This window comes from Callospermophilus lateralis, chromosome 16 (genome assembly GCF_048772815.1).
Source record: "Callospermophilus lateralis isolate mCalLat2 chromosome 16, mCalLat2.hap1, whole genome shotgun sequence".
Taxonomy (NCBI): Eukaryota; Metazoa; Chordata; class Mammalia; order Rodentia; family Sciuridae; genus Callospermophilus; species Callospermophilus lateralis.
This window is the reverse complement of record NC_135320.1, coordinates 40,188,012-40,207,491: the sequence shown is the minus strand read 5'-3', so window position 1 is coordinate 40,207,491 and position 19,480 is coordinate 40,188,012. Positions and strand designations below refer to the sequence as shown.

At 37.1% G+C, this 19,480-nt stretch overlaps 1 non-coding gene across 1 annotated transcript; it reads right to left on the bottom strand.

The window, feature by feature from the left end:
- Positions 1 to 208: 208 nt before the first annotated feature.
- On the bottom strand, positions 209 to 315 carry LOC143382424 (U6 spliceosomal RNA). Its single transcript, XR_013088979.1, has one exon. It is a non-coding gene; the product is annotated as a U6 spliceosomal RNA (small nuclear RNA).
- Positions 316 to 19,480: the final 19,165 nt, after the last annotated feature.

Sequence of the window (19,480 nt, the reverse complement as noted above, 5' to 3'; positions counted from 1 at the left end):
GCTTGGGAGGCTGAGGCAGTAGGATTGCAAGTTCAAAAACAGCCTCAGCAACTGAGTGAGACCCTGTCTTTTTGTTTGTTTGTTTGTTTGTTTTACTTAGTTACACATGGCAGTACAATGATCTTGACATATATTTGAATCAGATGGGATATAATTTCTCATTTTTCTGAGTATACAGTTATAGAATTACATTGGTCATGCAGTCACAAAAAATATGGAACACTTCACGAATTTGCATGTCATCCTTGCGCAGGGGCCATGCTAATTTTCTCTGCATCATTCCAATTTTAGTATATGTGCTGCCTAAGCGAACACAGAGACCTTGTCTTAAAACAAACAAACAAACAAACAAAAAAAATGGGCTGGGAAGGGCTGGGGTTATGGCTCAGCGGTAGAGTGCTTGCCTAGCATGTGCTGGGCACTGGGTTCAATCCTCAGCACCACATAAAAATAAAATAAAGGTATTGTTTCCAACTACAACTAAAAAACAAAATACTTAAAGCAAAACAAAAAAGGGCTGGGAATGTAGCTCAGTAGTGAAGTGCCCTGGGTTTAATTCCTAGTACCTCTTCTCCCCAAATAGAGAATGTTCTTTTTCTTCTCCCCTTTCTTGTTTAAACTGTAAAAGCAGATTTAGTCTGCATGTATGAAATAATCTCCCTTATTTCACTTGTCTCTTTGTATTGCTCATTGATGGCTGGCATGTCTCTTTTTTACTCCACTGTGAGCTTCTTGGAGATAGAACATTATTCTGCTTATCTTTGTATTCTTAGTTCCTTTTTTTTTTTTTTTTTTTTGAGATAGGATCTCATTATGTCACCTAGCCTGATTTCAAGCTCCTAGACTCAAATAATTCTCCCTAATAGCTGGGACTACAGGTGTGCACCATTAAGCCTAGCTCTCAGTCCACATTTTATCTCAAAAATCATATTGGATGCCTATCCTGAATCAGGACAAAGGACCAGCAATGGCACTGGAGTTTCATTTTGTTTTGTCAGCTCCAGTTGGTTAGTATTAACTTAATTAATGCTGAACAATATGATGTTAAGGGTTCTGAATCAGAGTCCTGGCTTATGAAATACTGCCACAAATTGGAATTGTTGGAATGGTGGTACTAAACTATTTACCCTGAAAATGGAACATAGAAGAGGAGGTACAGGTTACCCACATTTGCCATTAAAAACAGCAATAGTATGCTGGGTGTGGTGACATACACCTGTAATCCCAGCAACTTTGGAGGCTGAGGCTGGAGGATTGCAAGTTCAAGTCCAGTCTCAGCAACTTAGGCCCTAAACAATTTAGCTAGTCCTTGTCTCAAAATAAAAAATAAAAAGGGCTTGGGATGTGGCTCAGTGGTTCAATCTCTGGTACCCCACCCCATATATATATGTTTGTATGACAAAAGTATATATATATATATAAAATTTAAAATTTGATCCCAGATTCATAACAGACTCTTCCTATGAAAAAGAATTAGCACTTTGTTCAGTTTATTGACCATAGGAAGGACAACAGAAAATCTTAGAGGTCATGGCCCTACTGAAAAATCTACTCACCCACTCATTTTGCCCAGTTATACAAGGTCTATTTTTAGAAGCCCTTGGAGTGCTAATCTGCATGGTTGCCACACATGGTTCTGAAATGTCATTACAAGAGTTTTATTCATGGTTCTTTCCTTGAAGCTGCTCAGAAAGTACTCTTGATTTGACTTAGAAGTGAACAAAAAGTAATAGAGGTTGTTTGGTTAGAAACTAATCAAAGAATTCAGCTGTCATTTTAAAAGTTCCACAAGAGATCTTCTGGTGGCAATGCTAAATTGTTACCTTGACAGCATATTTTCAAATAACCTATTAAAAAAACAAAGAATTAGAATGTTTAAATATACAATGACATCTTTGCTAGACAGGTAGAGTCCAATATAAAAACTGAACTAAGAAGTACAGCAAACTGAAGAATTAGTAAGTCGGGAGTATTTTCAAACCCTGGAAGATAAGAAATAATCCTGAAGGACAGTCAAAATATTCAATTTTAGATACTTTTGTTTAGTTGCTTGTTTCATACTTTTTTCCCCTTCCTCCCTCCCTCCCTTCCTTCCTTCCTTCTTTTCTTTTATTTTGGGTACTGGAGATTGAAACCAGGGGCACTTTACCACTGAGCTACATCCCTAGCCCTTTTTGTAGTTTTTAATTTGAGCCAAAATAAAATTTTGCTAAATTACCAAGGCTGACCTTGAACTCAAGCTCTTCCTTCCTTAGCCTTTCCAGTAGCCACCTTGCCTGGCCAGTTTCTTGTTTCTTTTCTTGTGTGCTTCTTCACCTAACATGAGCCTCCATGTCTAAACTTTAAAGAGTAACCTTAAAGATACACAAATTAATGATAAATCAGGCAGGTGGATCCATTATGACCTGTGCTGTATTCAAAATCCAGAGTTAATGGCAGAGATGAGCACACTACTAAAAGCACAAGTTCACAACTTCACAGTGAATTGAAAGAAAAATTCTCTGGCTTTGCATTCTTTCTGAGTTACTTGATTCACTGATATGACTTTTAACTATCACTGATATTGTAATGAGACCAAGTTTTCAGCTATAACCTGAAAACTTTCTCTAGAGCTGCCGTCTGCCGTGTGTATGCTCTGGGTACATCATAAACCCAACAGGCTTAAAATTATGGAAGACATCACTTCCCTTCTTCTTATATTCCTTCCCTACTCCTTGTGTTCTCTATTACAGTGATAGAGAATAATAATAATAATAGTAATAATAATAAATTATTATTATTCTCTATCACTTGATGTCAATGCTGTGCTTCACAGTTGCCTTCCAATTTTCTGTATTTCTCAAATTCAACCAATCATCAAACTATGCTTAATTAGTTCTTTTTAAAAAAAATTTAGATGTGTTTTATTTATTTTTATTATTTTTATCTTTTTAATTAGAGCTTTATAGTTATACATAGTAGCTGGATTCATCCCGACAAACTCAATACATGCATGAAATTCAATGTCAGTTCATGATCCTCTCCCCTTTCTCTCCTGTCCTTTCTCCCTTCCCTCTCCCGTTCTCCTTCCTCTACCAGACTTCCTTTTGCTCATCTATTTGTTTATATTTAACTGGTTCTTTTTACTTATTCATAAAGGTGAAGTTCCCTGTGGTATTTTTATATATGTGCATAATATGATTTTTAAAGAATTCATTCCACATTTCCTCCCTTTACCCATCTCTCTCCTAATTAGTTCTTAACATCCTTTTCCTGCTCTCCATCTCTGCTATTACTGTTCCAGTTCAGCCTCTTATCCTGAATTCTGCAGCTGATGTCTTAACTAGATTTCTAATGTCTGGTCTTGCCCTGTTCTTTCTCTATCTTAAAAGTTCAGAGCTGGGCTATAGTTCAGTGGTGGAACACTTATCTAACACATACAAGAGCTTGATTCCTAGCACTATGAAAAAATAATTAATTAATTAATAGCCTGATGATTTTTCGTTGCATATAAAATAAAGTTTCAGTTGTTTGACAAGAAATTAAATAATTCTATGATCTGGCCCCCATCTAATCTTCTATTTTCGTCTGTTGTCCTCCTCCTGTACTTTCACTTGCTCCCTAGCAATGGTGGTATTTCTCCTGTGCTTGTCTGGAATATCCTGCCATTTCTGTTGTCTTCTTCATCAGTTGGCTCATCAGTCTTTGTTTTATAGTCTTCCTAGAAAGTCTTTCCTACCTACCTACAAACACCTTTGTGCTTCTAAAATACCCAGGACTCATGTCCATCAGTGTCATTACCACGTTATTTTAACATGTTGTGCATGGATTTTTCTGCAATACCATGCTGTCAGCTTTTTTTTTTTTTTTTTTTTTTTGGACATCATGTCATGATTATCTTTGTATCCATAACACATTGGCATAATTCCTTACACTGTGATTTCACTAAAGATATTGACTGAATGAACAGTAGACTGCATCATCAGTGGATGCAATAGAACACTGTTAAGAGCAAATTTGGGCTGGGGATGTGGCTCAAAGGGTAGCGCGCTCACCTGGCATGCGTGCGGCCCGGTTCGATCCTCAGCACCACATACAAACAAAGATGTTATGTCCACCGAAAACGAAAATAAATAAATAAATAAAGAGTAAATTTACAACTGATTATTATGAAATGAATAATATAAAATGTAGTGACTGCACAAGGACAATAACTCTGATTTGTACTTTAAATCCTCTGGATTATCACTGAACAGTTAAAAATCAAATGAATGTAACAGTTATGAATAATTATTTATCTCTAGTGACTAAGTGATACATTTAAAGGTTGCTAACCAAACTGGGGCTGTTATATGTAACACATTTTTAAATGAGAGTATTATAAACCAAAAAAAAGACATTTTCCTGGAGAAGCACAAGCCCTCCTCAGAAAATCCACAAAAATGTATTACTGTTATTCCAAGCAAGTGACTATTAAAATCAGTATATTAAAACTAGAAAGAATGGGTAGTCAAGCCTCATTCTTTCCTTCATTGACAGTATTCAATAAGATAGATTGCTTTAGTTTTACAAGTACATTTTTATTTTTTCTAAATTATATCCTAAGCCAAAAGAAAAAAATTGATAACTTAGACTCTGATAAAATGAATTAACAGGATAAAAATTTCTTATCTGTATATCTTGGAATTTAGGTTTCTTCCTTTGCCTAGGAACTTACCCTGTTTATTTCTCCCAATTTAATCACCTATTTTCATATTTATCATGTTGTATGTTTAAATACAGTTGTGCAAGAACTTTATTGAAAAACCTTATACATTACAAGGCAACTACAATTTTAACCATCTAGTTTAAACATTTACAGATATTCTTGTTTCCAAAAAGGAAATAATAAGGATTGGGGATGTAGCTCAGTGCTAGAGCATTTGTCTAGCATGCACAAGGTCCTCAACACCATGAATTTTAACAATTCATTCTTGAGTATTTTGATTAGTGTGCATTCTATTCTTTTTTTAAAAAAACAAGGAAACAGGTTCTTCATATTTTGTTCAATGAAAGTTAGAGTGATATGTTCTTTAATGCAAACACATGACCATGACTAAAATATATCACTTTCCAGATTTTAGGTGATTCCTGGGGATTTTGTATCAACATCAGTGCCTTCAGAGATTTTAGTGGGATAACACCAGAAAGTCAGAGAGACCACAGAACTCTTTTATGGTTCCATTTAATTTTTTATTGTAGATGAAGTTAAAATGAGATAGTGTAATGTAAAATTTACTTTTTGTGGTAAAGAAATAAATTGAGTTAGAAAGTTCCTCTTTCTTCTCTCTCTCTCTCTCTCTCTCTCTCTCTCTCTCTCTCTCTCTCTTTTTTAATATTGGAGGTCAAACCCAGGGGTGGTCTACCACTCAGCTACAGTAAGTAGGCTAAAATGCTTAGGCTAAGATGCCTAGGCTAGCCTCAAACTTGCAATCCTCTTGCCTTAGCCTCCCCAACTGGTTTCTACTAATTTTTAACCTAATGATTCTAAACAAATTACTATGCCTCAATTTCCTTATCCATAAAATGGAAATGTTAATTGTGTCTATGGGTTAGGAAAATTAAATCTTAGAAAAGATGTGGATAGGAACAGAGATCAAAACTATGTGTACTGATGTGATTCAAGTCTTGGGTTCCTGAATTCAACTTCCCAGAACTCTTATTACTCTCCTTATGCGCCAGAATTCTCCAGAATTCTTCTAATGAATTTCTGTATTTACACAAGCTAGTTCCAATAACTTCTACTTGCAGCCTAGTATTCTATGAGATTCTATTGTATGTGGTAGGACCTACCAGTCTTTGAGTTTCTTCTTTGTAGCTGCTGCTTGATTTCCTGTATGTTGTGTCTTGGTTTGGGTAAGTTATTTGATAGTTATTACAATTTAGAAAGAAGCCAGACATTGTGGCACATACCTGCAATACCAGTGACTTGGGAGGCTGAGACAGGAGGATGGCAAGTTTTGTTTTGTTTTGTTTTTTGGAATGGCAAGTTTGAGGCCAGCTTCAGCAACTTAGTGAGGCCCTGTCTTAAAGTCTTAAAATAAAAAACATAAGGAACTAGGAATGTATCTCAGTGGTAAAATGCCCCTGAGTTCAATCTCTCATACCAATAAAATAGAATAGAATAAAATAAAAAATTCAGAAACCTTCATTCATTTATTGACTGTTATTTTTTTTCCATATGAACAAGAAGATGAATTTATAATTTTTTATTGTTACTGTTAAGAATATTAACTTGAGGGCTGGGGATATAGCTCAGTGCTTGCCTCACATGAATAAGGCCTTGAGTTCAATCCCCAGCACCAAAAAAAAAAAAAAAAAAATTAATTGAACGCTGACTTTCTTTAAAAAAGCTAAAGAGGCTGGGTGTGGTGGTTCACACCTTAATCCCAGCAACTTGGGAAGCTGAGGCAGGAAGATCACAAGTTTGAGGGCCAGCCTCAGCAACTTAACAAGACCTTGAGCAACTTAACAAGACCCTGTCTCAAAAAAAGAAAAAGATCTGGGAATGTAGCTCAGTGATAAAGTACCCCTGGGTTTAATCCTCAGTACCAAATAAATAAATAAAAGCTTTAATGAGGCTTTAATATTTCAGGAATTGTCTGCCTAAAATAATGGCAGGGGGGTGGCAAGTTCAAAGCTAGCCTGGGCAACTTGGTGAGATACTGTCTAAAATAAAGAGAGCTGAAGATGTAACTCAGTGGTAGAGTACTTGCCTAACATGTATGAGGCCCTGGTTTCAATCGCCTGTTCCTCAAAAAAGGAAGGAAAAAAAAAAAAGGTTATAATGGTACTGAAAAATGTATAACCCGCAGTGACATCATGGCAATGTCAATCATGGTAATATCATATATCATAACCATGCTCCCAGTTTATAAGGTACAGCATATACAATTATGTACAGTACATAACATTTGAAAATAATAAACAACTCTTGTTACAGATTTATGTATTTACTATATTATATTTTTTAAAGTTATTTTAGGGTACTCCATAGCCAGGGATGTAGCTCAGTAGAAAAGCAGTTGTCTAGCCTGTGATCCCCAACTCTGGGGGAAAAAGAAAAAAAAAAGCATCCTTCTGGAATACTCTTTCTACTTATTAAAAAAAATGACTTACTGTAAAACAATATGCTGCGTTCTCAGCTTTGCTTCTATTAAGCAGTTTTCTCAATAGAAGTGTGTAGCAGGAAGGGGAGACAGCCAGATGGCCATGCAATGAATGGACTAAACCCTGGAAAGACTTCACTTTTATTTGGTTCACCACTTAAAAGTCGTGTGGTCATTAGTAAATAATGTTGGCCACCATGAAAAGCCTATGCATGTCACTGAGTTATTGTTCATTTTTTAATTATTTCTCCAAGATAAGATTTTATTGTGTTTTCATTGCTCAGCAGGCTCTGTGCTAGATACTAGCTGTTCATCAGTAAAAAAGATGGACAGGGTATGCTCATAGGTCAAGATAGGAAGTGAATTTTTAAAAACTAAGTAGACACTACACATGTATATTGTCTCTTGCCACATGATGCTGTCTGCCTCTGGACTCTCCAATCAAGAAGGCCATTCTCAGATATGGCCCCTCAAGATTGCACCTCCAGAACCCTGAGCCAAAATAAACTCCTTTTCTTTATAACTTTTTTTTGGGGGGGGAATAAACTAAAAATGAATAAATAAATAAATTTTCAAATTGTGACAAATATTATAAAGAAAACAAGACAAACTTTAGATGAGGATGAAGATGATACTATTTTAGCCATTAGAAGAAACTAGCTTATAGCTTAGCTCATGGTGGGGAATGAGTTTTTTAAGTAGGACATCAGAGACACTGAGATGAGACAGACTTTATAACATTGGAGAGGAACTAGGATGTAGCTCAGTGATAGAGTACATGATTAGCATCCTGGGTTCAATCTCCAGTAGTAGTAGTAGTAGTAGTAGTAGTAGTAATAATAATAATAATGATGAAAGAAGATTCTTTCCAGTAGTGAAGTAAAAGAGGAAGGAGAATGACAGGAGATGATGTCAGAGGGTAGGCACAGTCCAGATCCATAGGGCCTTATAGACCCCAATAAGATATATGTATTTTATTCTAAGGACTGTGGGATATCAAGAGGGTTTTAAGCCAGTGAGTAATGTATTCTGATTTTCACCTTGAGAAAATATTCTACCATTTATGTGGAGAATGAAATAGAGTAAAAACCATCTATTGTAATCTTAAATAGCAAATTTGGAAACAAAAGTCTGTATGAAGGAATAGCAGTATAGGTAGAGAGAAAAGACATACTTAACACATTTGGGGAATGGTAATTATGAAGATCTTATGAAATGATGGATTTAAACAAGCTTAGTAAACTACAAAATGCTATGAATACTTTGGGGTTATTGTCACCCCTCTGGGTTTTGTGAGAAGCAGGAGGACTACATTAAATTCCTCTGCTACCAACGAAAATTCATCTTATCTGCTCTTTCTATCTGTTCCATATCATCCAATTCAAACTGCTTTAATTTTTTTTTACTTTGTCCTTAAGCATTTAACATGGGAATTCATTTACTCAACAAATATTCATTAAACAAAAAAATGGTCTCAGTATAGAGTTATGAAGGTAGTAGATCTTAATGTAAAATTGATCTAAAACATCATTTAGGGATGGGGTTGCAGCACAGTAGAAGAGCGCTTGCCTAGCATGTGTGAGACCCTGGGTTTGAGTCTTAGCACCGCAAATAAATAAATAAAATAAAGGTCTTTTGAGAACTAAAAAAAAATATTTAAAAACTCATTATTTATATATTATTTACATTCAAAGATATACTTGTTCTGTAAATAACTCTATAAATACTAAAGAAGCTGCTTTATTAAACTATGAGACTCATGTGCTGACATAATGCAAAGTGTTTTGGTGGAAAATACTGGAGAATATTTTGCACTGAAATTTAAGGTGAGAGAGGCTCAGATTTTTTTTTTTTTTCTTTTCATGCTAGGACTAAAACCCAGGGCCTTGTGCATACAAGCACTCTACCACTGAGCTACGTCCCCAGTCCACAGATTATAAATAAATAATAATAAATAATATATTACCACAGTAAAGAATATTAAGAGTAACTGCTAGGCATCTGTAATCCCAGCTGCTCAGAAAGCCAAGACAGGAGGATCACAAATTCCAGGTCAACCAAGTTCAAGGCCAGCTTTAGCACTTTAGTGAGACCCTGTCTCAAGATGAAAATAAAAAGGGGGCTGGGGATGTGGCTCAGTAGTAGAGTGCTTACTACTAGCCCTGAGTTCAATTCTCAGAACTCCAAAAAAATTAAAATTAAATAAAAAGCTGGGGGGAGCTCAGTTGTAGAGTACCCCTGCTTCAATCCCCAGTAATATGGTGGGGAGGGTGTCAGGAAGAAAATTAAGAATAAACCAATGTAAAGAAATATGTGAGATCCATCTTTTAAAATATTTTATTAATAAAATATAGTACAGTAAACAAACATTACTATACCTTAGTAAACCCAAACATGATTCTTCCACACAAACCAGAATCACCCTAAAAATCAAAATAAAACTCAAAATAAAGTGAAAAATGCTTCTTTTATTTCAGTTTAACATTTCTTTTTTTTTTTTTTTTTCAATTGGTTGTTCGAAACATTTCTTTGAGGAGGTCTGAATTTCAAATGGATCCAATCACTTTCAACTAGAAACAAACAAGATCCTATCTGCCCACTTACAGACTTAGCCTTGGTTTAAAGTAAATGGATTTACATTTTCATTGTTGGGATTTTCTCTAGTCTAGGTTTGATAGACTATCAGAAATTTAAAGAAACCCCCACAGCCCTCCAGCCCTCCTTCAAACTTTCTCCCTGCTCCACCCTCCTCCCTGATCCTCTTAACAGGGTCCTATGACTTTTTGTTTGTTTGATTGATTATTTTTGTTTTAGACAGGTTCTCCCTACATTGCCCAGGCTGGTCTTGTATGCGTGATCCTCCTTCCTCAGCCTCCCCAGTCACTGGGATTACAGCCATGCGCTACTTACCCTGCTCTGACTTGCTTTTTTGAACACAGGCAATGGGGTAGCACCTTCCTTTCAACACAGTCAGGATTTTTCCTCGTTGTATGGCTTTTGATAAATGTTTGCCTAGTACTATTTTAAAATGAAAAGAGTAAACTGTTTGGCTCTGTTCTTTCCCCATCACTTCTTCAGAGCACTTCTAGCGGGAAACAGATCAAGACTTTCAGGAATTTGTGGGTTTAAGTGCCCCAAGGAGCACCCCAGTGGACTCCCAGTACTTCATCCTAAAAAGCTATGCCTAGGACTTCTGAGCACCCATATTTTCCTGTGTTAACTTATTGCACTGCTGAAGAGCTGAGTTGACCTCAAAAGAGAAAGGAAAGGGCTGGGGTTGTGGCTCAGTGGTAGAGCACTTACCTAGCATGTGTGAGGCACTGGGTTCAATCCTCAGCACCACATAAAAATAAAATAAAGGTTATTGTGTCCACCTACAACTAAAAAAGAACCACATATAAAAAATAAAGATCCATTGACTATATATATATAGATGGATAGATAGATATAGATAGATATGTAAATGAAAGGCAACATAAGTACAGGATTGGAGAATATAGCTCAGAGGTACAGCATGTGCCTACATGTGTGGAGCCCTAGGTTTGATACCCCTCCACCACCATACAAAAAAAGGTAAGAAAACCAAGTTGAACATCCATGCATGACATTCAGGAACAGGAAGGTTTCTGCCAAGCTCAGAGATGGTGGTAAATACTCTTTCCCTCCAGTGATACTGATACATGTTGGACTTCATTTTCGTTTTGATTACAACCATAGTATTATGTCCCCAAGAGTTATGTCTTTTTATTTTCTGAGACAGAGTCTGGTCATGTTGCCCAGGCTGGCCTCAAGCCATCCTGCCTGAACCTCCTGTATAACTGGGATTAAAGGTAGGTGCCATGGGTCCTGGCTGTTTCCTTTTATTCTCCACTCCCTTCCCCCTCTCCTTTCTGACTGAATCTCAAGTTTGCATCAACCATTAGCATAGCAACCATTTTTTTCCTCCAAGAGAAGTAGGCACATTTGAATTTTGACCAAAACAGCTTTCGCTTGGGATGGCAATCCAGAGCCAAATCCTTGATTTTACATGCCTTTTCTTTCACCAGCGCTGCCTAAACCTTACCTACAAACATGGAGATGTTGGGAACTTTGGAAGCTTGGAGGGGTGATCAAAGGCACCAACCTGACAGAGAAGTGGAATATTAGGAACTAGGTTCTTTCTGTCCCAAGCTTTTATGCCAATAGCTAGAAATCCCAGGAAAGGCATGCTCTTAGCTTCTCTGAGTTGGGTTTCCTCTTCTGTTAAACAGGAATAATCCCTAGAGGATCAAACCTATATGTGTAACAGGGGTTCAGTTGATGCTTTGACCATATCCCTTGTGGCTTTGAAACTTACATGTTTATTTTTTTCTTTTTCCCAACCTGATCTTCTCCTCCCTGATCTGCTTTTCCCTAACCTTCTCCTCCCTGATTTCTCCTTCCTGATTTCTCTACCTTAATCTCATATTCTCTGAATCTCCTTTTTAAAAGCCCCTCCCCCCTATTCCTGCTGATGGGCAGAATCACAGCCTTTGGGACAGAAATCCCCTCTGTTTCTCCGTTGCTAGAAAAGCAATACACATTTTTTTTTTCCTTTTTCTCAAAACCATGTCCTCCTTATTGGATTGGCATGGGGGACAAGAACCCCTGGCTTTTGGCAACATGTGGAAGCATTTTATAAAGTGATGTGCTTAAATCAGTTGTTGTTCTCATTTAAATATAAAGGCAGACACTGTGAACACACAAATAAAATAAAGAATTTAAAGAATCTAACTCTGGAGGCCCTGGACCCAGAATACCTTATCCTAACCCAAATCTCCTCCCTTTCTATTATTAATATGCACTACATTCTTTTCTCCTAAGTCATAAATGTTTGAAATAATATATATTCCTTGTCTCTAAATATGTGGAATCCATTAGTCATTCACAGATGGACGTTCAATCAGTGTTTTAATGGGAAGGTAAGATAAGGTTATTCTGCAGGCATTGGAGTTTTATTAGCTAAGAAAGAAGCAATGATTAGGGGAAATTACATTATTAGGGGTTGGAACAGGTCCAAATGGAGGAAAGCAGTGATGACTTGAGATAGCACTGGGACTGGAGAAGCACCAGCAGGAGAGAGAGAAGCATAGAGAAAAGGGTGGAGATAAGACAGACTTCACATTTTCTAGAATTATCTTCTGTATATAGTTTTTTTTTTCTTTCATCTACTCTGCCCCAGTGATACTTCTAGGACTCAAAATTCAAGTGATTAATGTACATATGAGGTTGATTAGGGGTGGGGTTTGTCCATGCTGGGAATTCACCCTTCAGTGTTTCTGAAAGAAAAATGAATTCCATCTTCCAAAGAATCAACCCCAAGATGCAGCTTTGGAATGCAGTCTGTTTGAAAATGAAATAACAGGGAAGCCTGTATAAGTTAGTTTTCAAAAGAAAGTTTGGAGTTAAAAACTACTATGAAAAACTTTTCTAATGGGCTAAATCTTTTTGAGTTATCTTGGATACTTTTTGGAAGGAGATGGTCTATGAATATATAAGTGAACCTTATAGATTAAAAATACATGATTTTAAGACTTTAAGATGAGCTACAGAATAGTTTTAGCTTTTCATAGCCCTGAAATGAACTATAATAGTCTCCCCCTTATCTGTGGTTTTTGAGGTTTCACTTATTCATAGTCAACCACCATTTGAAAATATTAAATGAACAATTCGAGAAATAAACAATTCATGAGTTTTAAAATGCATGCTATTCTGAGTAGTGTGATGAAATCTTATGCTGTCCTGCTTTGTCCCACCTTGGAGTGAATCATTCCTTTGTTCAATGTCTCCACGTTGTATATACTATCCACCCGTTCGTCCCTTAATAGCCCAGCTCTGGGTTATCAAATCAACAGTATCACAGTGCTTGTGTTCAAGTAACTTTATTTTACTTCATAATGACTCCAGACCACAATAGTAGTAATGTAGAGGAGGCATGGGGCACAAAACATGGGTGGGGGGACAGATTAACTCCAGAACTATGTGGCAACACTGTAAGGCATGTAGGAGGAAACACAGTATATATAGGTTTAGGTACAATACTTGGTTTCATGTGTCCATTGGTGTCCGGGAACATTTCTTCCAGGAATAAAGGGAAGACTACTGTATCCACATTAGAATATAATTGGGCTTTGCCCACTTTGGTGGGAGGTCCAATCATATCCTAAGAACAACCTCATCTACACTAAATCACACTCATGTGAATAAAAAGCAATGTAAAAAAAATCATAACACTGTAGTCATGTTCATGGTTTATTTCACCTCTTTGTAGAATTTAGACTCATATATATTCACAATTTGAAAATTAAAATGGTGGGTTGGTATGAAATAATTTCCAAATTCCAATATCTTTTTTTAATGATTTTATTTTTTTCCAATAACTTTTTATTTTTATCTATTTATTTATTTATTTGAATTTTTTAACATTTATTTTATTTTTTTTAGTTTTCGATGGACACAACATCTTTGTTTGTTTGTGGTGCTGAGGATGGAACCCGGGCCGCACGCATGCCAGGCGAACGCGCTACCGCTTGAGCCACATCCCCAGCCCTCCAATAACTTTTTAAATTGTCAGAATACATATAATTTAGAATTTCTACTATGGTAATATTATAATATCAAAAAATAAGAATAATAGATTATTCGTTACTAATATTTTTCTACCCCATTTAACCCTTCTAAAAACTAATTTGTGGCTACTACCCCTGTAAAAAAATAAGGGGTTTAAGAAAAGAATAAGGGGTGTAGCTCAGTACTACAGCATTGCTTAACACTTGTGAGGCCCTGAAATCAATCCCCAGCACCAAAACAAACAATATTTTTCCTTTTAAGGGCAGTCTCCCATAGTAGGTGGCTATTATTTATAGTCCAAAGCAGTACATTCATCTCTAAAAAGATGATAAACCAGAAGATACATGGGTTGAGATACAGCAGTACTATCTTGGGAAATCATGACTATGAATACCAAATTCATGGCTCCTTTTTGGTTGTCTAAATTTGACTCAATGCACAAGACCTGCAACAGAGGAGAGACATCATGGCCTTGTGTGAAGGACACTGATCTAACTTACCTGGATGCCATTCTAGAGAATAGTCACACCATTTACCAGCTCATTAAGCCAGAAACCTACAGGAAGACTGAACTGCTTATCTCCCTCACCCCTTCTTTCAAACACTTATCAAGTCTTACTACACTTGTTAATTCCATTTACTTCCACCCATTCCACTATCGCCACCTTAGTTCAGGTCATCATGACCTATCACCTGCATATTGCAACTGTCTCCTACTGGGCCCCTGCTTTACTTTACCTCTTGATCCCTCTGATTCATTCTTCACACAGATGCTAAACAGATCTTTCTCAATTGATCATTCTTTTCTTAAAGCCCTCACTGGGACCCCATTGTCCTCAGGTAAATCTTGCCTTCTCACAATTGGATGCACGTTTAGGGCCTCCTCTCTTAATCCCCCTTCTCTCCCCACCTGTGTGTGGTGTCCCAGCATATTGAGTTACTTTCAGTTCCTGGAAGGCACCTCCCATTGCCATTGAACTCTTATTTTGCATGAATGCTTCCTCTTCCATGATCCTCTTACCAGTGCACCCCACCCCATTCCCCATCCCATTCTGTGCCTGAAATCCGTCTTCATTATATTTAGATCCAGGATCTGAAAGGGGTTCCTCCAGAAAGCCTTACTCCCCACAGCCCCAAATCCTTCCCAGTGCTACCATTGAGGTAATGTCTGCTTCTCTCCTCAGAGCACTTCATCAGACTGTAAGTCTCTTTGTTTGAAATCCCGCTGGACTGTGATCTCAGTGAGTGCCTACACTTCAAACCAAACTTTCCCGGCCTTGATCTTCCAGCAACCTGTTTTGTACAACAAATCAAGACAATCTGCTTACTTTCTGGGAATGCTGGCCTGAATTTGTGCACATTTGTAATCCCCAGCATCCATTCTCAATTTTATAGTATTTTACAGATCATAGTAAATAGCTAATACCATCCTGTGTCATTCATTTTTTTTTTTTCTCCTGTGCTGTAAGGCTTCTCCTTCAGTGGAAATGAATCCTGAGTACCTTTATAAGAGTGCCCCAGGGCAAACAACATATGGAAAGGAAAATTGGCTTATTGCCACAAAAAACACCAACTCAGCAGATTTTTCCTTTCCTCCTAACTTTAACCCAATGAAGAAAAGCGCTTACATCACCAAGGCTTCCAAGACCCCAGGGAAATTGCTGACAGCTGATTTCTCAATCTCTCCTTGGAGCACAGTAGAGAGAAAATGCTTCAAGTTATAGGAACTGCACAGTCACAAATCTGTGAAGGTGCTTTTAAAAATTATAAAATATTAGATTAATATTCATGAGTAGGTTTAGGATTGCTTCATTCTTATTTCAAGTTTGAAGCTATTCTTCAAACCCAAAAGGATATAGAAACATAACCCCTGTCATTTAGGAGAATACCTTGGAGGCATAAAAATTTAGTTTATGCAAGAATAAGTAATGAAAAGAAAGTCAAAGCAAACAGTATAGTGACCTTCTGGAATTCAAGTATGAAGACAGCGTCATTCATCTCTAGCCAAAGCCTCTGCCACCTCCCCCAGCTCTATGTCAGGTCATATTCTTTTGGAATTTTGCGACCAGGACAATAACCAACTGGAGGGAATGTTGTTGCTATTTGGAACCAGTTGCCCAGAATTAAAGAGAAAAAAATTTTGCCCTCTGGGTCCTAATTTCAATAGCCCTTTTTGCTCTGTGGATATCCATTTGAGCTTTGATGAAATGGGTGCTATGTAGGCCTAAGCTTCTATCAATATACAATTGACTGCTCTGCTAGAATAAATTGTTCATATTCTGGAAAAATATTCAGGATGATGATATCCTGTTATGTATTCTGAAAAATAAATATTTTCATAAATATGACGTGAGATCTGGGAAATGTGTTTATTGACATGCAACACAATTTAGCACTGTATGAAGTAATGTGATAGACAGTGGCCAGCCTGCCTGTCTCCACTGTTTTTATACTGTGCTTAGAAGGCAATCCCTTTACTGGCCCACATGCCTGGCATGCTCTAGTCTTTATTCTCCAATGCCACCTCATTTTTCCCAGTGTCCTGTATCCATCTTGTCCATATGTTAATTCTCATGTACTTGGGATTGTTTCTTGACTGGGCCTTAGCACATGCCAGTCCCTCTGTGTAGAATGTTATCCCTCCATCTTTTTCTATGCTGCCTTCTTCTTAGCATTAGATCTCAATCTAAAAGTCAGTTTCTTAGAAAGTCGGTTGAATACCTATTTCCCTATCTCCTATTTTTTTCTCTAAAATAGCTTCCAGATTTTTTTTTCTTGCTTAGGATTCACCTATTTTATTATTACTTTTTCATTGTCTGTCTCACCTACTAAAACTTTTTTTAATTGGTTGTTCAAAACATTACATGACATATCATCTTTCATACATTTGACTCAAGTAGGTTATGAACTCCCATTTTTACCCCAAATACAAATTGCAGAATCACATCGGTTACACATTCACATTTTTACATAATGGCATGTTAGTGACTGTTGTATTCTGCCACCTTTCCTATCCCCTACTATCCCCCCTCCCCTCCCCTCCCATCTTCCCTCTCTACCTCATCTGCTGTTGTTCAATTCTCTCCCTTGTTCCCCCCTTTCCCCTCACAACCTCTTATATGTAATTTTGTGTAACATTGAACACCTACTAAAACTTGATGGCAGGAACTACACTTAGTAGTTGACTACTGAATCCCCAATAGGACTCTCTCTCTCTCTGTATATATATATAGAGATAGATAGATAGATAGATAAATATAGATATATACATATATACATTTTTGGAGTACTGGGATTAAACCCAGGAATGCTTTACTACTGAGTTACCTTTCCAAACTTTTTAAATTCTTTATTTTAAGACAGGGTCTCACTAAGCTGCTTAGAACCTCACTAAGTTGCTGAGGCTGTCCTCAACTTGGGAGGTTAAGGCAAGAGGATTGCAAGTTTGAGGACAGCTTTAGCAACTTAGTGAGGCCCTAAGCAATTTAGACAGGCCTTGTTGAAATAAATAAATAAATAGATAGATAGATAGATAAATAAATAAATAAATAGAAAGTTCAGTGGTAAAGTGCTACTGGGGAACCATGTATGAGCTTTAGAAGATTATTCTACTAAATGTCATATATATAACATAGAAATTGTCTTTTCTTTTTCATTCTTTTGTGTTATTGGGGATTTAACTCAGGGACACTCTGTCACTGAGCTACATCCCCAGCTCTTTTTATTTTATTTTGAAACAGGGTCTTGCCAAATTGCTGAAGCTGGCCTCAAACTTTTTATCCTCCTGCCTCAGTCTTATGAGTAGCTGGGATTACAGATCTGTGCCATTACTCCCAGAATTTTCATTCGCTTTTCAAAGATCCTTAGTTTAAAAACAAAAACAATTTTTCTTTCTGAGATTTGAAAAACATAAACAATGGAAATTCTCTTCCTTTAGAGAGTCCAGAAAATTCACTCACTCAGTTGGTTCTCAGGTTGCTTTCTCGTACCTAGAAATCACTAACATCCAATCTTTGCTTTTCCATGACTTAATTTCATTGTGCAAACACTTCTTTAATTCGTTTAATTTTTATTTAACTCCTCCTATATGTTGTGGAGACCAAGATGACCTCCTTTAGTCTATGGCCCAACAGGGAATGCCCTAATTAGTCACAATTCAGTGTGACACAGTGAAGGAGCTAAGTTCCAAGGGCTATCTCACCCAACCTGAGGGCATCAGAGGCAATTTCCAACAGGAAGTGACCCTTGAACTGAAACTTGTAAGTTGCATAGGCCTAAGCTTGGAAAAGTAGAATGAGCACAGCATGCACAGTGTCACTGAAGCAAGAAAAATTCCATTGTGTTCCAGGAATTATAAGAAACTCAGTGTTCCTAGAGCTTGAACTTTGGGGAGGGAGTGATGGTGGTGGAAGCTGGAGAGGTAGGCATGTCCCCATGCAGGAAAGGGAGCTTGTACCTCATTAAGGCCCTTGGACTTTGTACTCCAGGCCATGGGCATCCACCATAGTGTTTTGTGGGAGTTGTTAATAGTTAATCTCCTAGAACATGTGAATTGAAAAATTTTATGCAAATTACTTTCCATTTTTACACTACTAGCAGTTGGAAGAGACATATCATAAACACAAACTTCAAAGGATTTACAATCTGGCACTCTTTTAATTGTGTTTATTCCAAATACTTTCCACATCAAAATGGATGTTTAAAACGAATAAATTTGATATAGTGAAGTAGTCCATCTTTGGTCCTGATGTTTATTAAATAGAAAGACTCAAAAACCATCCAATTATTCTTGGAAAATGTGCATGAATGTGTGGTATTTGGAACTCTATTTTAGAACCCAAATGTCATAGACATCTGGACACAAAAATTATGCAAGAGAGACCTTTAGAAATGTGTTACTAATTATTGACTCTTCCCTGCAACAGTACAACTGAGCCTTTGTTATAGGCACTGTGTGCAGAACTACTGTAGACTGTGGCTTTTTTCCACATTATAGTTTATTTTCCTAAGATATTCTTCATTACTAGCATCACAAAGCACTTCATAGAGTTAATAAGAAAACTAGTAAGCCTCACAAATAAATGAATTATACTAGCTATGATGAATGGACAAAATACTAGCCTAGAAGAATTGTGTAAGAAAGGCAGAGAAGAAATATGATCAAGCTAGCTGAAGAATTAGGAAGAGAATGCAAGCGACTCACTGAGATGCAGCGGCCTTGAGAAGCTGTGGAGTTGGAAGAACTGGATTCCAGTACTGGCCTTTCCATTTTCCAAATGTGCCATTTAACCTCTGCGTGTGCTATTATTTTTAAATCTCTATCATGAAAAGGCCATACTCTATAGTCTTTCAGGCCTCCTCCCAATTCTAAAATGCAGGTTATAAGAGTTTAAAATATTGCGAGTTCAACTGAGTAACAACTGTATGTACTGGGAATGGTTCCAGGTGTTAGTCTCTGAGAATAAGGCAAGATCCTTGTTCTCCTAGAGCTGGAATTCTAGCAGGAAGGGAAGACAAACAGAGATCTCTATAAATAGATAAAATTCTTGCAGTAGGTAACTTGTGGAAGGAACTAAGACAAGATTATATTCTAGAGAGGAATGGGTGGTCTGGGAGCAGCAGACTGAGGCTGGCTTTGAACTCATGATCCTCTTGCCTCAATCTCTTGAGCCACTGGGATTACAGGCATGCACCATCTCGCCTAATGGGAGTCAGGCTTTTTTGCAGTACTGGGAATAAAATCCAGGGATATTCTACCATTGAGC